This window comes from Coregonus lavaretus, assembly GCF_964263955.1.
Source record: "Coregonus lavaretus genome assembly, chromosome: 28".
Classification (NCBI taxonomy): domain Eukaryota; kingdom Metazoa; phylum Chordata; class Actinopteri; order Salmoniformes; family Salmonidae; genus Coregonus; species Coregonus lavaretus.
The window spans coordinates 26,033,150-26,045,821 of NC_140015.1; the positions used below are offsets into that span (position 1 = coordinate 26,033,150).

General features: G+C 47.7%; 1 pseudogene across 1 annotated transcript in view; it reads right to left on the bottom strand.

The window, feature by feature from the left end:
• Window positions 1–243: 243 nt before the first annotated feature.
• Window positions 244–12,672, bottom strand: part of LOC311103692 (potassium channel subfamily T member 2-like) — an 88,818-nt pseudogene continuing 76,389 nt past the window's right edge. Inside the window, exons 15-30 of the transcript in view lie at window positions 9,034–9,142; window positions 8,749–8,805; window positions 8,104–8,256; window positions 7,685–7,941; window positions 6,653–6,980; window positions 6,188–6,293; window positions 5,866–6,038; window positions 5,151–5,222; window positions 4,741–4,875; window positions 4,435–4,546; window positions 2,433–2,534; window positions 2,235–2,318; window positions 1,457–1,585; window positions 925–1,270; window positions 625–709; window positions 244–361 (exon numbers count right to left, since the gene is read on the bottom strand). The product of the transcript in view is annotated as a potassium channel subfamily T member 2-like (transcript). The remainder of the gene's footprint in view (window positions 362–624; window positions 710–924; window positions 1,271–1,456; window positions 1,586–2,234; window positions 2,319–2,432; window positions 2,535–4,434; window positions 4,547–4,740; window positions 4,876–5,150; window positions 5,223–5,865; window positions 6,039–6,187; window positions 6,294–6,652; window positions 6,981–7,684; window positions 7,942–8,103; window positions 8,257–8,748; window positions 8,806–9,033; window positions 9,143–12,672) is intronic.

Consider the following 12,672-nt stretch of genomic DNA (forward strand, 5'->3'; position numbering starts at 1 on the left):
GTAGAAAAGGTCCATGCATCTGAGAGTCTTCGGAAATAAACAATTAAGTGATAGCTGTGACTGTATGTTCAGAGTAGATGTGTCCTTCCATATAGTATCTCTCTCTCTCTCTCTCTCTCTCTCTCTCTCTCTCTCTCTCTCTCTCTCTCTCTCTCTCTCTCTCTCTCTCTCTCCTCTCCCTCTCTCTCTCTCTCTCTCTCTCTCTCCCCCTCCCACTATGCTGCTGAGTTCCGTTGTCTACGCTCACAAATGGGTGCTGTTCTGTGTGTCGAACCTGTGGCCCTCGGAGCGGCTGTTGCTAGTCTTCCTACCGCCCCCCTGGTTAGGCAACAGAGACAGAGGGTCTGGCCTGATCAGGTACCTGGACATGGGACACACACCAAGACAGATGAATAATACATTTAAGAAATGCTTATAAATTCTTATATTAAGTTATACACCATTATAAACCATTATACCTGCAGGCTTTTTTAGGAAGTGTTACCCACTTATCTTTAATGATTTCCTCCTGAGTGAATGTGCAAGACTTAATTTAAGTTGGACCAGTATATTGAGGGAAATTGTGTGAAATTGACTGCTGATGATGTGTGATTTGACTGAGCCATCAGGATATTGTGTACTCACACCACATCATGCAGCTCCAGCCTGGTGTCAGGAGAGGGGTTGATGAGGATGTAAGACAACCTGTTGCCCTGGTCCGTCATCCCGTCTGACACAGGAAGTACACACCACAAGACGAAATAAACATGCCATGTCACAGGAACTCAAATGATACCAATTAAGTTGTTTCTTAGTAATGTTGATAAATAAATTGTGGAGGAAAACACAAAGCTATGAGCAAACTGTTCTATTGCATTAGGCAGGCGCAGTGCAGTGCTACATGACCACACATCCACCCCTCAGAACATATCCAACAGTACTCACTGAATCCGGTGGGTGAGAGGCCTAGGTGTTTCATACGCGTGCGGACCAGAGCGTTGAGCTCCTGTCTCTCAGAGCGTCTGAACAGGGTTAATCTCTGCTGGCTGATCCTCTCCGCAGCGCTCCCTGTGCCCCCCTTCGACCCACTGGGCCCCCGACCCCCCTTCCTGCTCAGCCTTCTGGCCCACTGCATACTCTTCCGCCGGAGGAGGGGGTGGTCCGAGGAGTGGGAGGAAGAGGAGGGGGGCTCGGAGGAGGTGGAGTTGCGGTGGGGACCCCTCCGGGACAGCAGGGGCTCCCTGGGCTCTCTGGTGTCCTCATAGTCCTCCACTGTGATGGACACCTGGGACTGAGAGAGACACACACACACAGCTCAGACCAATATCAAGCAGCAGCTGTTTCTATTGTGAGTTGTTATTGAGTGAGTTGAGTTTTTATTTTGGGTGTTGATGTTTTATCACTAAAACGTCATGATGATGTACTGCTTGGTGTCATTGATTCCTGTAAATTATGATCTTTCTTTCCAGACAGGTACCTCAGAGACTGGTAGCTTTTGTGCTTCAGTGCGGTAGATGCCGATGGGGATGTCACCAGTGGAGGAGCACAGTTTCTGGTAGAGTCGACCATAGGTGCGGATCCACAGGTCCTCCTCAGTGATCTTCATCTATGAGAGCCCAAACACCCCACCTTCATCATCTTCCGTACCAGGCAGCTACACTAATAACCCTTCAACCTCAGTACCAGGCAGCTACACTAATAACCCTTCAACCTCAGTACCAGGCAGCTACATTAATGTCCCTTCAACCTCAGTATCAGGCAGCAACACTAATGTCCCTTCAACCTCAGTACCAGGCAGCAACACTAATGTCCCTTCAACCTCAGTATCAGGCAGCAACACTAATGTCCCTTCAACCTCAGTACCAGGCAGCTACACTAATGACCCTTCAACCTCAGTCCCAGGCAGCTACACTAATGTCCCTTCAACCTCAGTACCAGGCAGCAACACTAATGTCCCTTCAACCTCAGTACTAGGCAGCAACACTAATGTCCCTTCAACCTCAGTATCAGGCAGCAACACTAATGTCCCTTCAACCTCAGTTCCAGGCAGCAACACTAATGTCCCTTCAACCTCAGTACCAGGCAGCTACACTAATGTCCCTTCAACCTCAGTCCCAGGCAGCTACACTAATGTCCCTTCAACCTCAGTACCAGGCAGCTACACTAATGTCCCTTCAACCTCAGTACCAGGCAGCAACACTAATGTCCCTTCAACCTCAGTACCATCTAAGCAGGGCTGTATACTGTATACTCACAGCACAGAGGAAGCCTGAGCCAGGCATGGAGTCTAGTCCCAGCAACAGTCTTGTGATGGAAATCATGTAATCCTTCACAAAGGACTGGTGGGAACAAACAACAGAGGGTCATTGATCAATAAAGGGGCAATACAAATATTGTAGACTGAGTTTTGAGATATGGAGCGTTGCTGTGCTGGCGTGAGAATTTGGACTAACCTGATACAGTAGAGTATCCAGCATGCTGACACTGAACACCTTCCCCGCAGCGAAGGGTAGACGAAACATGAAGACCAGGTTGGAGCCCCCCTCTCTCTCTTTCTATAAGATTTCCATACACAGGAAGAAGGAAACAGGGAGAGCGAGCGACAGGGAGAGAGAGACAGGGAGAGAGAGACAGGGAGAGAGAGAGACAGGGAGAGAGAGAGACAGGGAACGAGAGAGACAGGGAGCGAGAGAGACAGGGAGAGAGAGAGACAGGGAGAGAGAGAGACAGGGAGAGAGAGACAGGGAGAAAGAGAGACAGGGAGAGAGAGAGAAAGACAGGGAGAGAGAGAGACAGGGAGAGAGAGAGAGAGACAGGGAGAGAGAGACAGGGAGAGAGAGAGACAGGGAGAGAGAGACACGGAGAGAGAGACAGGGAGAGAGAGAGACAGGGAGAGAGAGAGACAGGGAGAGAAAGAGACAGGGAGAGAGTGACAGGGAGAGAGAGAGTGACAGGAAGAGAGAGAGAGACAGGGAGAGAGAGAGACAGGGAGAGAGAGAGAGACGAGAGAGAGCGCCAGGAAGAGAGAGAGAGACAGGGAAAGAGAGAGACAGGGAGAGAGAGAAACAGAGAAACAGGGAGAGACAGACAGGGAGAGAGAGAGACAGGAAGAGAGAGAGAGGCAGGGAAAGAGAGACAGGGAGAGAGCGAGACAGTGAGAGAGAGAGACAGGGAGCGAGAGAAACAGGGAGCGAGAGAGACAGGGAGCGAGAGAGACAGGGAGAGAGAGACAGGGAGAGAGAGAGACAGGGAGAGAGAGACAGGGAGATAGAGAGACAGGGAGAGAGAGACAGGGAGAGAGAGAGACAGGGAGAGAGAGACAGGGAGAGAGAGTGACAGGGAGAGAGAGAGACAGGGAGAGAGAGACACGGAGAGAGAGACAGGGAGAGAGAGAGACAGGGAGAGAGAGAGACAGGGAGAGAGAGAGACAGGGAGAGAGAGACAGGGAGAGAGAGACATGGAGAGAGAGAGACAGGGAGAGAGAGAAACAGGGAGAGAGAGACAGGGAGAGAGAGAGACAGGGAGAGAGAGACATGGAGAGAGAGACAGGGAGAGAGAGAGACAGGGAGAGAGACAGAGAGAGAGAGAGACAGGGAGAGAGAGAGACAGTGAGAGAGAGAGACAGGGAGAGAGAGAGACAGGGAGAGAGAGAGACAGGGAGAGAGAGACAGGGAGAGAGAGACAGGGAGAGAGAGAGAGACAGGGAGAGAAAGAGAAAGGGAGAGAGAGAGAGACAGGGAGAGAGAGAGAAAGGGAGAGAGAGAGAAAGGGAGAGAGAGAGACGAGAGAGAGTGACAGGGAGAGAGAGAGACAGGGAGAGAGAGACAGGGAGAGAGAGAGACAGGGAGAGAGACGAGAGAGAGCGACAGGGAGAGAGAGCGACAAGGAGAGAGAGAGACAGGGAGAGAGAGACAGGGAGAGAGGGACAGGGAGAGAGAGAGAGAGAGACAGGGAGAGAGAGAGACAGGGAGAGAGAGAGACGAGAGAGCGACAGGGAGAGAGAGAGACGCGGGGAGAGAGAGACAGGGAGAGAGAGACAGGGAGAGAGAGAGACAGGGAGAGAGAAAGACAGGGAGAGAGAGACAAGGAGAGAGAGACAGGGAGAGAGAGCGACAGGGAGAGAGAGAGACGGGGAGAGAGAGAGACAGGGAGAGAGAGAGACAGGGAGAGAGAGAGACAGGGAGAGAGAGTGAAAGGGCGAGAGAGAGACAGGGAGCGAGAGACAGGGAGAGAGAGAGACAGGGAGAGAGAGAGACAGGGAGAGAGAGAGACAGGGAGAGAGAGAGACAGGGAGAGAGAGACAGGGAGAGAGAGACAGGGAGAGAGAGGGGGAAATGGAAAAGCATTACAATAATGGAGTACCACTTCCTTTTGACTTTCCAACATGACCCATCATTAGATGGTCTGACTAGGATGGTCCGACTCATCAGAGAGAGTACGATAATACAATGTTACCTTCTCCAGCTTGGAGAGAGCCAGGGAGTAATGGTCTTTGACTTTGAACTGCATGAAGCGCATGTTGGCTGGATGGGTGAGCTCAGTAATGATGCTGAGGGCTGGGAACAGTCTGGGAGGACAGAGGAAAGAGACACAATCAAGAATGCTTTCTGAATGCATATATCTATGAATGCACACGAACAACTTAACCGTGTGTAGACTGTACACAGGAATGTTGGATTCTGCAAGATGGTATGGTTGGGTATGGTTGTGTGAAGGATGTGTAATGGTTGTGTAATGGTTGTGTATGATTGAGCAGCCAACCTAAAGAGGGTCTGGACGTTGACTATGGTCTTGGCGTCTGCCATGTAGTCCTCCTCAGCAATCATGGAGCTCTCTTTGTCAACCACCACCATGGTGTCAGCAAACGTCACTCCACAACGCAGCAGACTGTCCAGGCTAGAGGGGGAGAGAGAGAAGGGGAGAGAGAAAGAGAGAGAGAGAGATAGAGAAAGATTGGAACAGAACTGATGCTGTGAATATACAGAGAAATAGCAGTGAGCAGAGAGCGGGAATGACAAACTAATGCAATACACAGTACAAAACAAAGTCAATCCATATACAGCGTCAGGGGAATGTAGCTGCTACATATGAATTAGCAGCAGAGAAAAATAAGTAGGAGTGAAAAGCAAAGCAGAGTGATGCCATGAGGGTACTGAGGAGGATTATCTTACTTGTCAATGGAGCCCACTGTGTAGAACACCATGGGGAACCAGCAGATAGCCTCCAGGAAGTCTGGCTCAGGTCTGAATCAATCACAACACATATGGATTACATACAGCACAAACGTATAGCTACCATAACAAACAGACAGGCTCCCTGCAATGGAAGAGATAGAGAAGTAGCCTGAGTCCCAGATCTGTTTGTGCTGTCTTGCCAACTCCTGTAACTCCCATTATCTCTTATGATGGTCCTATGCTATTATTTTTATTATTATTGTCATGCGCCAATCACCATAGGAGTTGGCAAGACAGCACAAACAGATCTGTGACACAGGCTACTAGAGAACCCCCAATCAGCAAGAGAAATATAAAGTCTGGCTGCTGTGTGCAGAGAACAGTGGGATTGCAAACCACTACACGGCCATGACTCAGCTTTTTATTGGCCTTTTATTGGATTCCACTTTAATATGCCCATATTGGGGTTGCACACCTGGAGAAACCACAGTTATATTTCATATTATGCGCACAGTGCACTGCAGAGTGCACATAAACTCTTGAAACATAGACATTTTCATACAGTAAATTCTGTTAATGGAAATCTTAAAATGAGACCAATGAGACGGCCCCTTCTTTATGCTCCACCTGCAGTGTGATCACACCATAGAGACTTACAATGTTCTAGATCTATTATTCTATGGTTTCCTGCAGTGTGTCTGTTTCCACTCACATGGTCTCCAGTAGCAGCACAATGGGGTTGAGCTCTTTCCTGGGGCGGTAGTAAGCCCTCAGGGGCGCGATAAAGTTGTATAGGCCGTTTCCTGCACTCTCTGCCGACACGATGATCAGCTTGTTCTTAAAGCCGTAGGACCGAGCGTCCTCAAACGGGATGTGGTGGCAGGCCTATAGGAGAGGGAGATATCACCGAAAATGAATTCTAATGGATTACATGAAGTTCATCATCATCATCATCATCATCAAAGAGGAGGTAGGTAGAGAGGTAGGATGGTTCTAGTTGAGGGTAAGTAAGCCAGAAGTAGACTGATTCCCACCTTGTCCAGGCGCAGGCAGCAGAAGGCCATTTTTTCCTGCAGCAGGTGACACAAGGCAGGGGAACTGCCAATGTACGGAGAGTTCAGCGGGTACCCCTTCACCCACCTGCCACATGCACGCACGCACGCACGCACGCGCATGCACGCACACACACACACACACACACACACACACACACACACACACACACACACACACACACACACACACACACACACACACACACACACACACACACACACATACACACACAGACACACACACACACACACACACACACACACACACACACACACACACACACACACACACACACACACACACACACACACACACACACACACACAAAGACAGACAGAAACACACAAACACATTTACACCTGGGTCTGAGGACACAACATAGCAGGACTCAAATAAACTAATTCAAACACACATTAGACCTCCGGCAATTCCTAAACACTTACTGGCAGTGTCCAACCCCCCACTGGCCCTTCTCATCTCCGTCCCCCTCCTCCTTCCCTTCGTCCCCGCCCTCGTCCTCTGATTGGTCCCCCAGCAGGTCGAAGGTTGCTGAGTTGACCCCGTCCACCAGCTCCAGGACAGGGGCGATGCTGTGGCGTCTCTCCTCAGCAGAGTCTGCTGTGGCTGGGAGGGCCAGGGTGTTAGCGCCCCCCAGCCCCCCCTCTACCCGGCTGGCCCTGCCACCTCCCCCACTGCCCATGGTCATACCCCCCGGGCCCTGGCCCTCTGGGCTGCTATCACTGGAGTCCTGCAGGTCAATGGCCACTGTGCCTACGGGGGACAGAGGACACATACAATCACACATACTGTCAATGACCAGTCCACACCCTTAGTAGAAAACAGTTATAGCACTGTCCTGTCCATACAAGCACAGGCTAAAGTGAAAATGTGCCCTATAACAAACACAGATACAGATGCAAATTAAGCACAAAGGGCAAGCACAGATCCAGAATCAGTACTATTTGGCTTTGTGAGAGTACCAATGTGCTGTGACTGGGAGTATCATTGTTCTCTCACAAAGCCAAATAGTACTGATTCTGGATCTGTGCTTGCCCTTTGTGCTATGTTTGCATCCTTGTCTGTTTTTGTTCTAGGGCACGTTTTTACTTTCAATCTTTGAGAACCAGAAGTCCCAGTGCTCCCCACCAGGTGGTGTGGTTGTAAAACATCTCTAAAACAAAAGGAAACCTAAATGCCAGATACATTTACAACTGACATTTCACTCAGTTGGCAGATGCTCTTATCACCAGAGACATACAATCATATACTGTTTTATTCCTCATACAACTGTTAGGCTTCTTACATCTGCCTATTGTGGATCTAAATGTAAAACATATCTGTGCCTAATCTGTGCCATGTACATGGATCAGGAAATCTTCATAGTGGTGATGACAGTGAGTCAGAATTGTATATTAAGAAACATTATGCTAGACAAAGGATCTGAGTTTAACTGTGTCTCAGTGAGACTGACTGACCCATGCTGGCGATGATGCTGTGGACAGGCAGTCTGGTGAGTCCATGGTAGATGGTCTGGGGCCCCACCCCCCTGTCACTGCCCTTGGGCCCCCCCCGCGTGGGCTCTCTGTGGCCCCTGACGAAAGCTGAGTTCTCCTCCTTGGAGATGTTGATGTAGAAGCAGGTGTCAGAGCCGCCCATGATGTGGCAGGGACCTGGGTTCAGCAGGATGTTGGCATTGTCCAACCTCCGCACTCCGATCAGACACACACCATACCTGACCGAGGAGGAGAGGATCAGACACAGGAAGTGTGTGTGTGTGTAGGTGTGTGTGGTTAAGAGCATCTGCTAAATGACTAAAATGTAAAATGTGTGTGGTGTGTGTGTGTGTGTGTCTGTGTGCGTGCGTATGCTTGTGTGTGTCTGCTTATTGACTCACTTCTTGTGTGCGTGGAAGGAGGCGAAGGTGAAACTCTTCCCCTGGTACTCCCCAAAGAACTTACTCTCCTCCAGACAAATGTGATGCACCTCATTGGCCGAGCAGCGGCGGTAGGTGCGCTGCCACTGGTCAGCCGAGCAGGCCCCGCCCTCCCTGAGACACGATCAGGGAATTAATTGGTCATGAGGGGACAGAGTTGACCTTTTAAACAGTGGTGCACACAGCTTTCCTTTCAGCATCAACCTTACATCAAAGACACTTCCCCTCAAGGCTGCAGTGTTAACGCTTTACAACCGTGTCAGAAACCAATCAAGTTTAGCCAGTACTCAGACACATGCAGGGACACAGACACTATCAGAGCAATACACATGGGCTGTGTTCACTTTGACAGCCTTTAGAAAGGATGAGTTGAGAGACAGGAGGTGAGAAAATAGAAGGGTGCGGGGCGGAACGGAGAGTGCGGCTGTGCGTGGGCGGTGATGTGAGAAGGACTGCATTACAGAAACAACTGTCGGCTGTAAATAATAAATGGACAGTTACATGGGGACAGCATGCCTGACTGAGTTAATGTCACCGCACATCAGGGATACGGAAGGAGGGGGAGGGGGTTGTCGGTGGTTTAGGAGGACAGTGACACACACTGACCTGTTGAGGGGCTGGAAGGCTCCTGCACGTTGCCTGAAGGCCTCTGGGGACGCTGTTCTGAAAGGAGGGGGGGTGGGGGGGCAGCAGATAGAGGCTCATGACTGGTCTGGTTTTACTTTAGGTCAGTAGTCTATCTACCATGATTAATCTGCTGTGTATTAATCTGCTGTGTACAGGTCAATCTGTTAGGTCAAAGGACATACTTCACTGCCTCTGTCTGGTACCACCCACGCCCATGGGAGAAAGTGTGTGTGTGTGTGTGTGTGTGTGTGTGTGTGTACTCACTGTCCTCTAGAGGAGTGGATCAATAGGGTGATGAGGGTGGAGGTAGCAGGACACACACAGTTCAGGGCCAGCATGGCATACTTAAACTCCTCTTCACAAACCACATGATCTGCAGACACAGGCAGCAAGGGACACAAAGCAGTAACACTCAGTATACTGTAGTGGATGTGTCTTCACAGGTAGGTAGTGGGACAAACATGCTCTGTCTCCTTGCCTCCTTGATCCAAGTCTCAGTGCATTGAATAATGCACATGGACTAGGATGGAATCCGGAGTAAATAGGTTCTGCTGTACCTGTGTGCAAGAGTTACTGCATGTCTTTGTGTGTCTGTCTGATAATGTGTCTGTCTGATAATGTGTCTGTCTGATAATGTGTCTGTCTGATAATGTGTCTGTGTGTGTGCCTTTGTGTGTGCCTGTGAGAATGTAGGTGTGTAAGTCCATGTGAATGTGTGTGTGTGTGTGTGTGTGTGTGTGTGTGAGTGTGTGTGTGTGCATATGTGCATGTGTGTGTGGCATCTAGAATGTGTGTGTATGGATTTTTGTCAGCCCCTAAAGCCACCCTATTAGTGCAGGTGCATCCCAAAGGCTTTGGTAATTGATATGTTAGTCAGAGACTGAGATGAAGTCAGGCCTGTTAGCTCAGTGTAAACGCAGTGGTTTATGCAGAACACTAATTAAGTCTGATGGAATTAAAACATCTTCATTAATCTCAACATAGCACACCCAGATGCTCCCTCCCTCCGTCTATCAAGTAGGCTGCATCAGGTGAATCTACACTATGATTTAATCAGACATATTATTATTATTATTATTATTATTAACTCAATGGCACAACAGGATGCAATTAGCAGAGATAAATAAATATGCATTCTTCAAATAGACAGTCAACTACCTGTCATGTCAGATTATCTTCTCTTCTCCTCCTCGGGGCATTGTCTCTTTTTACCCCTTCACTTTATATTATGGGTTGTTTTTAACCCCTTCACTTTATATTATGGGTTGTTTTTACCCCTTCATTCTGGGTTGTTTTTACCTCTTCAGTTTATATTCTGGGTTGTTTTTCCCTTCAGTTTATATTCTGGGTTGTTTTTGTATTTCTTTGTTCTATATCTTATTTTGGGGTTAAGGGGGCCTGGCAACACCCCTGCAGTGCAGTGTCTTATTAAAGGACCTTTCACACTCTCACACACTTAACAAAGGCCTGGGAGGGAGGGAGAAAACGGAACGAGTCTGAACAAACACAGATAACACCCATCACTCCTCCTTCACTGCTCCTGCCTTGTCTGTTTCTCTTGTTTTTCTGCTACCTTCTCTCTCATCTCTTTGTGACGATAGAGTTACGGCCAATGAAATGAGGCTCAGGGAGCAGCCATTTTCCATGCTGTGTAATTCTTGATTACATTATATGCTGTGATCAGTGGACAAACATGATTAGGGGTACAGTGTTTGGTACAAATGAGATCTTGGCCTTAAATGCCTAGATGCGCTTTGCATGTTGATAGTCGACAGAAACGTCAGTAGCTAGAATTGGCCAGCCCCGCCTCTCGTGCCTCAGGAGGATGTTAGTAGCTAGTAAACACTTAAAAGCAATGGGACACAGATTGTTTCTGTCTAGAAGCTTTACTTCCATTAGACTCACCAACAGAGAGGAAACTGTTGTTGATGATGATAATATTTTTTATAAATGATAGGCATAGCGGGATAGAAAGAATGTATGGATGATACTATAGTATTCACTGTAGTGTTTTTACAGACTTTACTGTGGTATTCAATATAATAAATACTGCAGTGAACACTAGTATTTACTATAGTTTTGCAGATATGACTGTAGTATACTGTAGTATTTACAGTTTAGTATAGTATAAATACTGTAGTATGAAAAAAATTGTGGTTATTATTATAGTAATTACTGTAGTGTTTTTGCGGACTGTAGAATACTATAGTAATTACTATAGTATTCTACAGTATACTACAACATTCTATAGTAAGTACTATACATGATCGAGGTATACTACTGTGTGTAGTATAGTATTCTACAGTATACTACAGTTTTCTACAGAATTCTATAGTAAGTACTGTAGTATTCTGGGTAATAAATCATGACAGCTTATTTTCTTTCAGATCAAATCATCGGTACCCTGTTAGCTTTGTGTTCCTATCAATGCTCCTACAGCAGAGAACAGAAGAAAATGACTCAGATCATTGATCAATCACAGCCCCCTAAAGGCTCTAGCCTTTTGTGGGTCCTGAGCGAGATTTGGTTGGGGGGCCGCCCGCCTCGCAGCAAAACATTTTAGTGGCCCCTCCCTTAACGTTGGAGAGAAATTTACATTTTAAAGTAAAACTTTGCAATTTTATAAAACATTTCATGCAATTCTTTTTCCATGGGGCAGAGATGTTATTTTGCAGTTTAACAGCAGATTTTCTGCAATTCTACCATTTTTGCCATGGGGTGGAGAGACATTTTTGAGGTTTTAAAGCTAATTTCCTACAATTCTACACATTTTGTAATGACTTATGCCATGTTAATATGATATCTGAGCGAGAGTGACTAACAAAACCAATGGGGGCCTCCTGGAGGTCAGGGCCTCTGGGAATGTGCCCTGTGTGCCCGGTCGGTATTTGGCCATGATTACTACAAGTTTAGATATCTGGCAAGACTAACTACCACTCAAAAAATTATTAGCTGACATGGCTAATTGAGTGACTGTCACTGACAGACATACAGTGAGGGGAAAAAGTATTTGATCCCCTGCTGATTTTGTACATTTGCCCACTGACAAAGACATGATCAGTCTATAATTTTAATGGTAGGTTTTTTTTAACAGTGAGAGACATTTACACTTTTAGTCATTTAGCAGACGCTCTTATCCAGAGCGACTTACAGTTAGAGGAATCGAACCCACAACCCTGGCGTTGCAAACGCCATGCTCTATCAACTGAGCTACATCCCTGCCAGCCATTCCCTCCCCTACCCTGGACCAATTGTGCGCCGCCCATGAGTCTCCCGGTCGCGGCCGGCTGCAACAGAGCCTGGATTCGAACCAGGATCTCTAGTGGCACAGTTAGCACTGCGATGCAGTGCCTTAGACCACTGCGCCACTCAGGAGTACAGGATAACAAGTACTTAGTACTTAGACCACTGCGCCACTCAGGAGACAGAATAACAACAAAAAAATCCAGACAAATGCATGTCAAAAATGTTATAAATTGATTTGCATTTTAATGAGGGAAATAAGTATTTGACCCCTCTGCAAAACATGACTCAGTACTTGGTGGCAAAACCCTTGTTGGCAATCACAGACGTTTCTTGTAGTTGGCCACCAGGTTTGCACACATCTCAGGAGGGATTTTGTCCCACTCCTCTTTGCAGATCTTCTCCAAGTCATTAAGGTTTCGAGGCTGACGTTTGGCAACTCGAACCTTCAGCTCCCTCCACAGATTTTCTATGGGATTAAGGTCTGGAGACTGGCTAGGCCACTCCAGGACCTTAATGTGCTTCTTCTTGAGCCACTCCTTTGTTGCCTTGGCCATGTGTTTTGGGTCATTGTCATGCTGGAATACCCATCCACGACCCATTTTCAATGGTTCTCACCCAAGATTTGACGGTACATGGCCCCGTCCATCGTCCCTTTGA